General features: G+C 43.5%; 1 protein-coding gene across 4 annotated transcripts in view; it reads left to right on the top strand.

Moving 5' to 3' along the window:
* Positions 1 to 14,436, top strand: part of LOC138185862 (protein Wnt-7b) — a 120,415-nt gene that overhangs the window by 24,612 nt on the left and 81,367 nt on the right. Inside the window, exon 7 of one of the 4 annotated variants that reach the window (XR_011174732.1) lies at positions 641 to 657. The exons of the other annotated variants lie outside the window; for them this stretch is intronic. The gene's annotated coding sequence lies outside the window, so the exon portion shown is untranslated. Of the gene's footprint in view, positions 1 to 640; positions 658 to 14,436 lie in introns of those variants that run through there. 4 annotated transcript variants of the gene reach the window in all.

Below are 14,436 nucleotides of genomic sequence, written 5' to 3'. Positions count from 1 at the left end.
TTCGATCGAACGTTAAAACACGCTTTTAATACTGTGCTATGCCTCGAGACCGTAAAAGTTATCATATAGTCGCGTAACATGTTCCGTCTGACAGTTTTTGCGCGGATTCGCTTATCGGATTCGCTTGTCCGAGTAAACGAACGAGAACGTCCCGATGAAAAATAATTTCCCAATAGTAAGGAGCAGTGGCGTTTTACGAGCACGGAGATTGCGCGAAAAGACAACTATAATCCCTGTGAACAGTTTATTACTCGAACTGGACCGTGCTTCTATTACTTAACTGGCATTTTATCGCTTACGAGCTCTCGAACCGCGTATCGGCGAGTTCAATCAAATTACGCGGAGATGCGTGCCGTAGATCTTCCTCATCGGGCGTTCGAGTCGCCGCTTTTTCTCGCGTACGATCGACTTCTTTGGCCTCGTTCTCGCCTCCTTTAAATCGGTTTCTCACCCGTTTATCGTTCAAGTTTTATTCGACAGTGTACATTTCTTGTTCGCGATACGTCGTGTGATTGATTGCTACGGCCGTTAGGCGGGGATATGTTTATTCAGCACGTGGTACAAGTTGCGAGAGTTTACGATAGTTCTTGCGTACAGCAATTGGGCAATTTGTTAACAAGAAGTTTATTGCGTTTCTTAGGAGCTGTATGCCGTTTGAATCTGCGGGGAAAGTCGCATTAGATGAGATTGGAGGAGAATTTTTTGTTCTTTGAAGTGAATCTCGGTTAAGGATTTCTATAGGTACGTTTCTATAGGTACGTGCAAAGCTGAGTGGCAGGTTAGAGATTCACTTTCAATTCGATACCTAGGATAAAGTGCTAAAAAGTGCGTTGCGCGCTTACGTATATTTATCTAGATATTATATTTGTCTAGATTTATATCTGTACGTTTTCACTGGTGGTGGTTTCATATCTATGCGTTCAAATTGAACCAAGGTAAATTTCGAATTTCCCTTTTAGCTATAATTCTAACTTCGATAAACCCTTTTCTATTCATCGCGCTCGATCTCAGACCAATTCACCTATCCAAGATCGATATCGGACAATTTCGGATGCCCGTGTTAATAATTCGTCGTTTCTCATCGTTGCACGAGAATATACGACGAGTCGAAGGCGGATAAGATCGTGTTGCCGATCTGTGTTGCCGATGCTGATCGCGGAGAGATCCCCGTCCAAGCGAATGGCTCGAGCGTTTTCAGTTACGTGGACGTTCACTGTTCAGGATCGAGAACCGAGGCACACCCCTCGTACATCAAGTCGAACGAGTAGATCGCCCGATCCACCCACGAAATGAATCATGAGCGCGCGGCGATACGATCGAAAACTCACGCGGGGATACGTATCGGTCATTCCGACTGGTTGCACAACCGTGCACCGCCAGTAAATTCGAACGTGTAGGGGGTGGAAAAATGGCGTCAGGATAGTGACATAATCTGTGATATACAGTGACTACCAAAAGTTTCTCAAATAACGCGAGACGTGGGAAAATGTTATTCCGCGTTTTCCACTTGTTTTCGCGCGTAGAATAACCTCCAGCTGATTATCTACTCGTGTATCTAGTCGGTAACTAGCCAGATTCGCATATATCGAACAAATTTCGAAAGTCAGTTTTCTCGAAATAATTTTGTTCTATGCGTTCCTTTCTTACATAGACGCGTATCCTCGAAAGAATCGCATCTACCCAAAATTTCTGTTTCACGCGTCTGGAAATTCTATAACCGCTTTTACGCAACTTTCCGATATTCTTCGACGTACGATCAGTCTACATTCTTAATAACTTAACTTGTCTTATCCGTTGATCTGGACACCACGTATCCAGGTTACACAACGTGTCCGTGAGAAACAGCGCAGAGTCGGAAATTGACGGTACACATCTCGAATACAGACATCCGTTGAGATTAATAAGTTCCGGCATTCTGTATTGGACAGCGCCGAGCGAAATAAGTAATAAATAAGCCGATAGGCGATCTAAGGCGGAACGCTATATATATTTGCATTTTACACTAGGATACCTGGTGCGGTGGCGGCAGCGGCACGAGTTCACGCGAACGTGCGTAAAGATAAATGGAGTCGGGCTAGGAGCACCGCGTAATTCCAACGCTGGGCTACCGATTCGTTCGACGTTGTATTTGTTTCCTATCTGAATAACGTGAGACTACGAAATCGCATTGTTCCTGCGTCGGGTATCCCGCCCGAGTATTGTTTCGATGCTTAAAACTCGTTGTTTCAAGCCTTTGAGCCAGTTCTGTGGAATTTTAAAACCTTCGATCTTGTACTACATATTTCAGTAGCATTGTTACTGGAACGTTGCTATTTTATATACCTGGATGTCGTAATACTGGATCTTTAACCTCTTCACGCTCCATGTCGCGTGTGTGTATTTCATAAGTTATTAATTGACCAAATAATAAACGAGTTCGAAGATTATACGGGGAAAACACGATAAATTTATAATCGTTGATTTTTTCCTCTTTGTATTACTCGATGGCTGAGATACTTCGATAATAACTTAGTTGCGATGATATATTATCCTTGAATAAATTGACGGTATATTGAATTTAGAACTCGTTTTCTGGCTCGTAGTTTCTATCTATTTTCGATGAAATTGATTAAAATCTCAGTGGACGATAGCGTGAAAATTTGTTGCCTTTACAAAACTGCACGATGAAACGCGCAGTTTTGGTGTTCGTACTTTCGAACAAATTTTTCTTCCCGCGGAATAAGGAAGAAATTCGAACTCGAAAGATTTGATATTTAATTGCAATTTATTGCTTTTATGATTTCGAACTTCCTTATTCTTTCGTCTTTTTGCAGATATCGATATCTGATCAGAAAATCTTTGCATTTCTAAAACGAAACTAGAAATGCAGAAGTATCTATGTTTATTCGTTGCTTCAACTTAATGGATAAAAATGATTCGAGGAATGTGCGAAACGCGAGTTTCAATGAATCCAATTCGTTCCTGTATGCCTGATGAATTGTATTTATGAAGAGGAAAAGAATTCTTAGTGCGAGAAAAGGAACACCGTTTAGAAATTCATTGATCCTGCGATCCAGCACAATGAATTATATCTCGTTTATGCCGAGTGTCGCAGCCTCGCGACAACGTGACGTATGGCGAATGAATATCTCGTAACACATCGTGGAATTTATCTGAAACAGTTCTAACATCGTTGTTTCGAGTGGCGTCGGTAGCAGGAATACGCGATTCCGGTAAATGTATTACGCAAACATGAGAATTCTAAAATACTATAGCGTATTTTATAATATAAATACAACGATCGTGTAACGAATATTTCTGGAAATTCGTATCGTTACGAAGATAATTGGAAAAGCGGAATGTAAGCAGAGAATTGTCTGGCGTACTAAGTATTACGAGTACTGCACTCTCAACGTTTTATACGCTTTCGTATACAACGTACATTCTGTACGTGTATACGTAGCTGCAAATTTCCCATAAACGCGTAAAGACGCGCGGTGTACTCGTAGCTTTCCGTCAACGCGTTCCACGTTCCACATGGCGCGAAACCCATCAACCGCTCTGACCCATTTTTCATCCTGCCATTCGGCAATTCCGTGAAACCGCGAAAAGGGAGACGACACTTGGGAAAAGGAGGTTGGAATGGCATGGCCAAAAAGATCGCGGCCGTTTGGAAGAGCCGTGGTTGCGGCGGGACGGTAGCGAGAGTCGAAATTGACGCGGCCGGCGAATATAGACGTACGGGTTCGATGCATTGGGCAACAGGTAACTCTGAAAGTAAAGCAAAGCGAGAGGGTACGGGCGAAACGGCCGCGAGAACGGTCGCTGAAACAGGGACGGAACGAGAAGGAGCAAGATTAAAGGAGGGGGGGAGGGAGAAGACAGGGAGAGAGGAAGAGGAAAGACGGAGAACGGGAGCGTATCAAGAGGGAGGAAAGTTAAGTGAGAGCGGAGGAGAGAAACAGAGAAAGCCGGACGTTGTAGCCAGGAGTTAGAGTAAAAGAGAGAGAGAAAGAGAAAGAGAAAGAGCGAGAAAGAGAGCGACAGAGGCGAGGTAGGATCGTAGAGGTAACATCGTAGAGGCTGGGACCTGATCCCAAAGGTAGGAGGACTTGGGTTGGCGAGGCCAGTCCATCGCGGGCCCTCCTCTCGACCGAACGCGCTTTACTTTCTGCCCGCTCGTTCAAATTCCCATGTGCACGCGGTATTCCCGTCTGACTCCCCATACCGGCTAACCCCTCGGACGCGCTGGTGCTCTCCTACCTTTCCTGGGCACACGGTGTTCTCGATGACTCTGCTGCTGGTTGCTGTTGGTGCTGATAGTGGTGGTGGTGGTGGCGGCGGCGGTGGTGGTGGTGGTGGTGGTGGTGGTGGTTGTGGAGGTGGTGGTGGTGGTGGTGGTGGTGGCGGTGGTGGTGGTAGTGGTGGTGGTGGTGGTGGTGGTGGCGGTGTCGGTCGTGGTGGTGGTGCTTGTCACTCCGCGTGTCCGATGGTGGTGGTCGCCTTATGGTTACCTTGAACACCGGGTTGCACCGCGCACACCTTGCACAGTTACCCTCTGCTCCAGTTCCGCGCCGATACTCGGGGCTATCGTTGCTCGCGATCGCGATTTAAACCGAATTACATCGGATCTCAGGGATCGCTCGATCCTAAACCGATAAAACAAAGTATCGACGAGTTTAAAGATTTAAAGATTCGGGGGTTCGTCGAACGATCGACTCCGTTTTAAAGACGTTTGATAAAATCGATAGATCGAATTGACGCAAAGTTATCGAATCTCGAGAAGATATTCGAGCAGGAATTACTACGTAAGATCGTATTTATCGGACTTTTGTAAGAATAAGAATCGTGTTGGAAAAGGAAAAAGAGGCTGGAATCGAAAGGGCGTTTCGTTCGAACGATCGGCGATGACTAACGAGCTGTAAGATACGATATCTCCGAGGAGGCAGAGTTGGATCATCGAGATAGAAGGCGACAACCCTTACACCTGTCCTGTTCGAGTGTCCGGTCCACGGACAGGGTAGATCGATCATGAAAGTTTAATTACGACGGAGATAATCCGAGCAGAAGGGGGGAGAGATCGGATGACACGCGTCTCCTGCGAGCGCAGCGTTCGCCAAGGCTGGCAGGTGAATGATGCTGTTAGTCGTGGATCGATCCTGACACGGTGTATCGGATCGCGTGGTTCGCGAGGGCAGCGGGACAAGCTGCAGGCTCGTCGAGACGCGGTTTAAGGTGTCCCGGTGGCATTCGTCGGGTGTCGTGGAACCAGCTGGTAAAGTTCGGTCCAGAAGCAAGCGGCATACAAATTTCCGTACGGTGGAATAAATAAAGCGCGTCGCAGAAAAACCGAGAACCGAGAGCCGAGTGCCGCGAGACGCTTTTACGGGCCACGGCTATAAGTTGAAAAAAACTGACAAAAGAGAGGAATAAAGAAGCAGAGTGGGACAATAAGAACCGGTAGCACGGGAGGGGTACTCGTTGAAAAGGAATTCCTCTTCGTTAAGTTAGCCGAACAGAGGAGAGGAGCGTTCGTGGCCCCTTGATGGAAAGAGAAAAAGAGCGCGGCTAACCGAACGGAGGAACGAACGTTTCCTTTTTCTTCGTCTTCGTCGTACGATTCTTCTTACATCCTCTTCGTCTTCTTCGTCTTTCTCTCCGTGACCGTGTGTACGCGAAACGAACGATCGATCGATCACGCTCTCCCCGTGGTTCCGTACGATCTCGACGGACTTTTAACGCGATGACGATGAGCCGATCGATAAGTTCACGCCACCACGGAATCGTTAACCGGACAATAAGACGATATCCTCGCGTGAGCGATTCCACGGCAATAATACGTCGCGTGAGCCGGATATCTCCGATCGGCCAGAAAGCTCGGCTATAAAACGCTCCCGTGTCGATGATTGCGCCGCTTCGTTGGCTTTTTAATTAGAAACCAGTCGCTAACGATTCGATAACTACGTTGCGTCGCGTTAGACAACGGTCGGAATAGTCGATTCTTCTTTGACGCTCTCCTGTAACGCGTACCCCTACTCTTGCACGCAGTGAATGCGATTTCGAAGAATCAAAGTCGACGACAGAGTCTGAAAGAGATCGAAGATCGAAAACCAGAGAGATCAGCTGGTAAAAGTCAAGAGCGAAGGCAAAAATTTACAAGACGACGGAAGTCGAGAAAAACTCGACGAGGAAGAGAAGCGAAACGAACGAGCGATTTCAGCACGCGTACCGATGCTGGTATAGACACATCAACCGGTGGACGTGCGTTGTTCGCGCTTAGTCACCGTTAAAGCGAACGACTCTCGAGTATTTGGCGATTGCAAACACTCTCGCCGGACCAGTTAAGCGGCGCAAACACTTTACACTGTCCAAATGTTGGTCCCGTGGTTTAGCTGTTTCGCGCTTGTCCAGAGCATGCGGCTTTGTTCCGACAGCTTCGCGAAGGTACACCGTGCACGGTGACTTTAACGGGGCTCCTCGTTGACGGAACGGAGATTGCTGGTGCCGTTCGGCTAATACGACGACTTTTATAGACGCTGCAATCCAAACGGACGACGAACTCTTGCGATTTTATCGCGTTTGGCGAATATATGTAATTTTGCAATTACACGATCGCGATTTACGTATGACGAAATAACTAAGAAACGATTTGTATGGAAAAAGGGATCGAGCAATTATTCTCGAGCAGCTAAAGGCGAACGAAAGACGAATTTCTTGGTACTTGGATCCAATATTTAAGAGATCGAAGAAAAATGTGCAGAGGCTCTGAAAAATAATTTCCGAGCAACTTGAAGCGACCAAAAAGGACCTTCTTTCGACTTGATCGTCGTTTTATACGAAAATAAGATATTTCGTAAATCTCTAAAAAAAAAAAAAAAAAAATCACGATGGCTCGTGATTGAATTTTAAAGTACGCTTTATACGCGGTAGAAGGAATAATTCTTTGAAAATATTCGAGGAAAGGACCTAGAACTCGAGGTATGTAGATCGTGTTTGTGTGTCGAGTTCCGTGCGAGAAATCGTGCAATGCCGTGCGAGAGGACCGTGAAACGCGTGTCATGCCACTGAAACGACAAACATCCGACGTGCATCCGGTTGCCTGACTGCGGAAGCGTAAAACTCCGTCCCGTGTGCATCCGTTTTATGAATTCAAATAAACAAGGGGATTGTGATGTAAGAGATGCGTTGTGGTGACATCGCGGCAATCGCGATAGCCCTTCTCATTCTTGGGCAGATCCAGGGACCACGGCAAACTAGGTAAGACACCACCTTACCTTCTTCCATCGAAATTTTATCGCTCGCTCGCTGCGATTATTTCGTCGACGACTATCGTTTTACGTGGATATTGATCTTATTGAAACAAGTCTGGTAATATATATGTAGACATACAGATGCATCGATGAAGAAGCGTCGAAAACATAAGACTGTTTTTTACAATGTCGATGTACGCGTGAAAAGATATAATTTAGTAAATAGAAATACGCGTCTATTTTCGAATGTGACATTTCGCAGGAATGATCGTCGATATTTTTAGTTATTGATTTTATTAGTTCTATAGCTCTATATGATATCGTAATTCTATATAAATCTCACTTATTCGTGCGTTAAATCTTTCTTCTTCCTCCTATCCTTTTTTTATTTCTTATCGTCTTCGATTTTTAAAATCTTCGACGCTTGCGTAACAATTACCGTTACAATTTCTTTAAAATAATGTGTAAAACTTCTTCAAATAAATATAGCCCGCCAAAAGTGTCTCGATCGTTTCAGTTCGATCATCGGAACAAGCCAGTTACTATGCCTACGTACGACTCTCCGACAAATTTTCACTCGGCAAACATCTGTCGTAAAATCCTAGCAAAACGACGGCTTTCGACAGGTCGTTCGTTCGCATCGAGAAAACGATCATCGCTGCTACCCTCGCTCCGCGCGTTTCCTCCCCTAATGTCACGGTTACGTTCCACCGAAGAGATTGCAACTTTATCGCGTTCGTGGTTCGTGTTATTTCACCCCGTGTGCCAAACGTACTCTCGTCTCGTTGGTCGAACGACGTAAATGGGGTCGACTGTTACTTATAAAGTAGCTTTCTGCGTTGCGTCGGCCAACGATATTCACAAAGGCGCGCCTCCCTCCCTCGGCCCTTTCTTTCCACGGGAGAGAAGACGACGAAGAGAACGACTGCCGGCACGCAACGAGGCCCAGCGAAGCGAGGTGATCGCTTTTGGGTCCCGAAGGGATCCTGAATCCACCGAAGGGACCACCTCGATCGAGATTCGGTTTCGTCGCAGAGGCTCGATCGTTCGCACTTCACCGGTACTAGATTCGACCGGAGATAAGGGTAAACGACCTATCCGACGAAGGCTGTTCCAAAAATCTACGGGATTACGCTCGATAAACCTTTTCTTTCTTCCCCGTTTCTCTACCCTGTTGCTCCTTTTTCTCGTGTCGCCGTCTACATCGACGAAGCGTAAAGACTGGCTTCGCGGTGAAATTTGATTGTTGTTTTCGGTAATTCTGCGTCCTATGTCGAAGGTTTCTGGACTCTTTGTCAAGCCTATCCGCTTTCTTCGACCGCTTGTTCGACAATAGGTCAGCGTGATCTTTTTGACGAGAATCGGTTCTAGTCTTCGGCGAAGGGTGGTGTACTTTTTTGCTTTCTTCGATGTTGCGGAAATTTGCCGTTGTTTTCTACGATTCTGGTATCTATTATATCGTACGTCGTACCGCTTTTCTCGATCGATCGATCTCGGGTCTTTGTAAACTTTCTTTGCCTCTTTTGTCGTCCTTGCTACTTATCTTCTGTGGTTGCTTGGAAAAGAAAGTTTACCGTTCGTACGAGTAAATTCTGCTTCTATTCGGATGCGCATCGCAGTTGTATATCCGTGCAATAATTAAATCGTAACATCGTTAAGGAAATATTTATCTTCCGGGGGCGAAATATAATAAGACAATACTTAAATCTACTAATGAATATTCCATTAACGTTACAAATTCGTATATTTGCAATAAACGTGTAATAAATCTCCATGCACATTTTCAGAGTGGTTTCAAACGTTAACGCTATGATCGTGACACTCGTTTATCGTAGCAGTGTCGATGAAATTTCAAAATATGACACGTACGATGCGAACGTAAAAGTTTTCTACGATAAATACTCGTTGAAATACTTTCGCGAATCAGTGTACGTGAAAGTGAGCGAAATGGAAGATCGCTTCGCGCAAAAAATTCTTTCCACGTCGAGAACAAAGATCTTCTCTTGTTTTTGGCAAAAAAATAAGCGAATACCTCGCATGTTACGTAAAAAGGGCATCAAGGCCAGGCAAAGGGTCGCATTTAGAGGCGAATGGAACGCGAAGCAAGCTGCCGAGGGCGCAGCATCGCGTCGACACGTGCTACAGGCCCGTCACACCTTGTCAAACTTCCACAGCCGTGCAATGAAATTTGATGCACGGCCCAGTGTTCTTGCGTATGATAAATTCAGACAGCTCCTTGAAAATCGTGCAGTGAATTACGGTCTTCTCGAGCGCATCCTTCTGACGTTTACACGTGTTCCCCGCATGGCCACCTGCGTGTATTAATTTTGCCGGCGTTTTCAAAGTATTACAACGGCGAAACAACGGCAAAATCTACGTGTTTTCAACAAACCCGTTCCTTGGCGGTGTTACGAGCCTGGTAGAGATTCTGTTGTAAATCTTGGCGGTTGCGAGATTTTTTTTAGTCAACCCGACATTTTTCAACGCAACGTTATTCGTTAACGACTCGGGGAAGAATAATTCTGTAAAATAAAATTGATCTTTCGAGACGTACAGTAGCTGCGACAAATATTTCCACGTACCTTTTTTACTCGTAGAAAGAAGACCGAAGAAGGAATCGCGTCATCTATTTCTACCCAACTAATAACGCATCTCGTGTAACTCGCCCGGTAGAAACAAATTCCATAGCACGCAACTTAACTCTGCGAACAAAATCGAATCCGAAGAACGCAGGCATGGAACGATGCGGCCCGATGGAGAGTTACAAGAGGTGAGCTGTAGTCAATAACGAGAGGCTCGTAAAGTTGCGCAAAGTTCGTCTGGACCATCCGTGAAGTAATTATATTCAGTCACGACCGAGTTCCGTATAATAGAGCGGTATGGACAGCGGAGGTGCGACTTTTTACGAGCTTTCGTTTCTTTTCGCGCGATCGTAACTCGTATCGCTCAGCAACATTACCGATCGATCGTACAAATTGAAAAGCGATAAAAAGGTGATATGTTTTTTAACATTGGCCCGAGTTAAATATTTTCTGATATCAAGCCCGAACGACGGATGCGCGTATAATACGAGGAAAATAATATAAGGGCTAGGTAACAATCGACGGAAACGTTCATCTTCTTTTCGCACTAATCAGAAAATTTCGTCGAATCTATGGTTTCTTTCTTCTAGAAGAAATGCTTAAAATAATTAAGACACTAGTAAGAATGTACGCGAATAAGAATTGAAACGAAATGTTCTCACGTTTGCAACGCAATCGTTGAACGCAATTGAACGAAGAGATTGATGAACACGATCCGAGCATTGCAAAACTGCAACGCGTGAAAGGTAGAATTGTTGGAATGTTACTTGCCTTTTTTGCACGGTCGAGTAATTATACTCGTATGTCACGATAAATCCGTTTGATGCATTCGGATAATATATATAATGCGCGTACACGTATGTGGTACTCCGAGCCATGGACTTTTACCATTTCCTGGAATCCTTGAATTTTTTTGTTCGCCATTATCAATTTGCATTTAAACCGCCCATTATAATAACAAACGTCCATATCTCATCACCGAGAAATCAATGACAAGTCTTTGCTAAAAAAAATACCATTATTTTCAGTTTCTTCGTTTTTGGATTCTTATTTCTGTTTTTCAATTTTCACGCAAGGCCATACATCTGTTCTTTTACTCTTTTTAACGTTCGCGCAGATTCCAAAATAAAAGTTATGGTCGATGAAAGGTGAAAACGTAAACTAAGATCTCAAGAATTCCAGTTTTCGAATTTGGACTATTTTAGCGCTGAAATCTTTTTAAAGAACTTCTTTTCAACGTATAAACACGTAAAATGCAATTCGTCTTCAGGTTTCACCACACAGAGTCTCCGTCTTATCAATGGCTTATTATCTCTGTAGACTTACGCGACGTCAATTTTCTCGTGTCTTGTTGCTTTGTTGTTTGATCGAATGGCGTCGTCCACGTTAGCATCCGCGGACATACTCCAACAAGGTGTTGCACGTGCTTGAAACGTGTCGTCGTATCCATCGATTCATCATCGATCGACAGTGTGCGATAGATCTTGATGCTGCGCGTGTTACAAAAATAAATGACCACTTTTATCTTCGATAATAGATGGCTGAGCGTATTGCTGTTTAACGATTGAACATTAACGACGAAACATATTCTTAATAAATAAATTATTACTTTCGATCCAATTATTTAATATTCGTTGTAGCGTGTTGAACGACGTAACGAAATGAAAAATCTCATATTTAAACGCATTAATGTTCCTTTAACGGGATATTTTGTTGAACGAATTTCTTTACGAAATATGGACGATTATCTTATTTGGATAACGATATCAATGTTTAATTTTATATTAAATCGAAGAAAACTAAACGGATTTGGAAGAAAATTGAACGTTATATCTTTCTATCTTTTAATTTACTTATATTCAAATCGATTCAGTCGCACTCTCGTCTCTGCACGATTCAGTGTTTCATCCCTCGAAAGATTCTGCGCGAACTCGCCTTGCATTTTCACTTTACGATTTATCATTTTATAAGCTTTTTGTGAGTCCACCACCCGATTCGTTCGATTCAGGCTAACTGTTCACACTTTCGCCGCAATTTAAAACACCGATAACCCGAAGCCATCGTTCTCCACGAAACTTCGAACACGAATTCGATCGTTGAGCAGAAACCTCGCATTATACGCCTTCCGATCGATTACAGTTTACAAGCGAAAGGACACAAAGAGACGGTTTCCAGGCCGGTCGAGGAATTCCTGGCGCATTCCTGGGACACAATGTTGGACGATTACGAGTGTTGCAGCCCACCGTAAACCCTTCGAATTAACGAGGGGCTCGGCAAGAATTTCCGAAATAACAGCGTACCGTGTTCGAAGCGATCGATCATAATCCACCGCGGTTCCGGGGCCCATTAATAAACCTTTAAATTGATCGAAACGCGGGATACTTAACGGAATCATGGATATTGATCTAAATTATGAATTACGACCGATAGGGCGAAAGTGGTAAAGAGAATGGAAAGCGCGTGTTTCGCTGGTTTCCAGTGAAATTTCTAAATATTAGACTCGTCTAGGCTTTGAAAAAAAGCTAGAGAAATTCTATGATATCCGTCGATCTCTCGATCAAACGATACAGTCGTTCCCAGTATAACAAGCGTAATAGATTTTAGCGGAACCATAAACGAAATAGCTAATATTCTGTCGTAAGCTTGCCCCTTGTAGGTATAATTCGGTTAGGCCTATATTTAAAGTTTTAGCGAGTAGATTGAACGGCAATTCCGCGCAATTATCGAAATCAGTATCTGCAAATTATGGGATCGTAAAATACATAGGAATTTATTCTCTGGAAACTTTTTGCGAACGCTGAATCTACCCTGATCTTAATACCTTTTTTACCCCTTCTTTCCAAATTTTTTTTCCAAATTATCGTATTGCCTATTTCGCGACGTAAGACAGAGATCATACATCTTTAGCTTCACATTTTTTAAACACGATGCAAATAATTTATTTAATTTATGTACAAGAAAGTGACGTTATTCACGATCGATCGCAACAAAGAAAATTAGAGTCGTTGCTTTACACGAGCGACCAAATTAAGATATTAAACCTACTGCTGTTTAACTTTGAAATCGCTCCAATTAATTAACGGCAAAGAATTCCTTTCAAACGTCCGGAAGAAGTTTAAAACGTTTCAAGATATCTATCGATCCCTTTATTATATCGTACGATCTTAAACGTCGACTTAAACGTTTCAAACTTTCTCCAATAAAAGTACAAATTCCGAGAAGAATAATATAAATTCAGAGGTGAAATATCGGTTAAATTATGGACGCGCAACCCGTTTTGTCTACAGAGAATTAACAACGCCAACGCAGAAACGTAACAGCAATTATTTTTGCATACATTTAAATCACCCAATGAACGACGTAACTCACGACCACCCCCGGCAGCCATTGAACGCAATGTTCGTTTCTATAGAACGAATCGCAGTGGGACACGATTCGAACGAGAGGCATCGATGTCGTGGCGGGGCCTGGGCATTAAATTAAGATCCAACGGTGTAAAGTAAGCCCGAGTCGGCCCTCCCGCCGCGAAGAGTAGTAATACCATTCAGTGAGTTCGCTTCGGTAGTAGAGTTCGTGTCTTCATCGTCTATGTCAGTCGCTTGTTGAAAACCGGCGCGCGACTTTTACCGGAACAACGCTACAGATAGGTAGAGCTCGAGCAAAAGGCTTTGTCCAGCATCCGATTCTGGTGGAATTTCGTCCTTTTTTTAATCGTTTATTTTCCTATTTGGTTAATTTTAGAAAATCGAGAAAAAGATACAGAATAGAAGATATCGTCGAATATTATCATCTACTTTGACTTTACGAGAAACTATAGTACGTCACAAGAAATAAACGAAATACCTTGCTTCAACGTTTATAAACGTATTAAACAACGTTAATAGAGACAACTGGCGGGATGCATTGGCAAACCACTTTTGAACACTATCCACCGCATGAAATATTATTTTCATTTCGTATTCAATAAATGGAAACAAAAAGAAACCACTCTATTTTCCTCGAAATAAACGTTGCAGGCGTCACGCGACTTTTAATCATCGTTACGTATAATAAATTTCCAAGCTGATCGAACTGGTACTCCATTTACAGCATCTCCGTGTATTTCGCGTGAATCTTAATTAATCCCATTGGCGTCGATCGCATAAATATTAATTACACGGCTCGTGAAAGTGTGATGCGTGAGTAATATCCGTTCGTATATTCCTTTGGATTAATTTCTCGTTTTCCATCGGAAGTCTGCATCGTGAAAACAGTACGGCGAAAATTTTGTCTTTCTCTCGCTTATTTACTCTTTCGCGTTCGTTACGAAAGGCAACTTACGAGTAGAATAAAACCAAGCTACGAACAAAAGCTCGTAGTTTTATCGAGTTCTTCAAAAATATCTCGTTTTTTTACAAATATCGCGAGTTATAAAAATAATTCGATATACGCATATTTGTATATTAGCGTGAGACGCTGACAATACGTCTGTTAGGTGTCTGTACGTGCCTTGTTTTATCATATGAAAGTTTGAACGAAAAACTTGCCACGATATTCTGAATCTGCAAAGGGAAAAAAAGTATGGCGACTGTTCTGTGGTCACTCGTGGTCGCTCTCGAAACGGTAAACCCGGCCGCAAAAAAACT

Source organism: Bombus flavifrons, chromosome 13, assembly GCF_040668555.2.
Source record: "Bombus flavifrons isolate JBK064 chromosome 13, iyBomFlav1_principal, whole genome shotgun sequence".
Lineage (NCBI taxonomy): Eukaryota > Metazoa > Arthropoda > Insecta > Hymenoptera > Apidae > Bombus > Bombus flavifrons.
The sequence above is the reverse complement of the archived record's forward strand: the minus strand, read 5'-3'. Positions and strand labels throughout refer to the sequence as shown.